The sequence below is a fragment of the Bison bison genome, unplaced genomic scaffold (genome assembly GCF_000754665.1).
Source record: "Bison bison bison isolate TAMUID 2011002044 unplaced genomic scaffold, Bison_UMD1.0 scf7180017864518, whole genome shotgun sequence".
In the NCBI taxonomy this organism is placed as follows: domain Eukaryota; kingdom Metazoa; phylum Chordata; class Mammalia; order Artiodactyla; family Bovidae; genus Bison; species Bison bison.
In genome coordinates this window covers 19,858,628-19,858,957 of record NW_011495071.1, presented here as the reverse complement: position 1 = coordinate 19,858,957, position 330 = coordinate 19,858,628, and positions in this window count along the sequence as shown.

Genomic DNA, 330 nt, shown 5'->3' with positions numbered 1-330 from the left:
TGGGATTCTCTAGGCAAGAATACTGGAGTGGGTTGCCATTTCTTTCTCCAATGCATGAAAGTGAAAAGTCAAAGTGAAGTCGCTCAGTTGTGTCCAACTCGTAGCAACCCCATGGACTGCAGCCTACCAGGCTCCTCCATCCATGGGATTTTCCAGGCATGAGTACTGGAGTGGATTTCCTTGAAAGTCTGTAATTCTGGCTGAGACTTGTGGAAATAAATCAGAAAAAAATTCGTGAAGCCTGTATATACAACATGGGTATTTGAATTTTTGAAATGCATGTACTCTCTCCCAATATTCCAGACAGGACAAGCGTTTCTATGTGAAGTA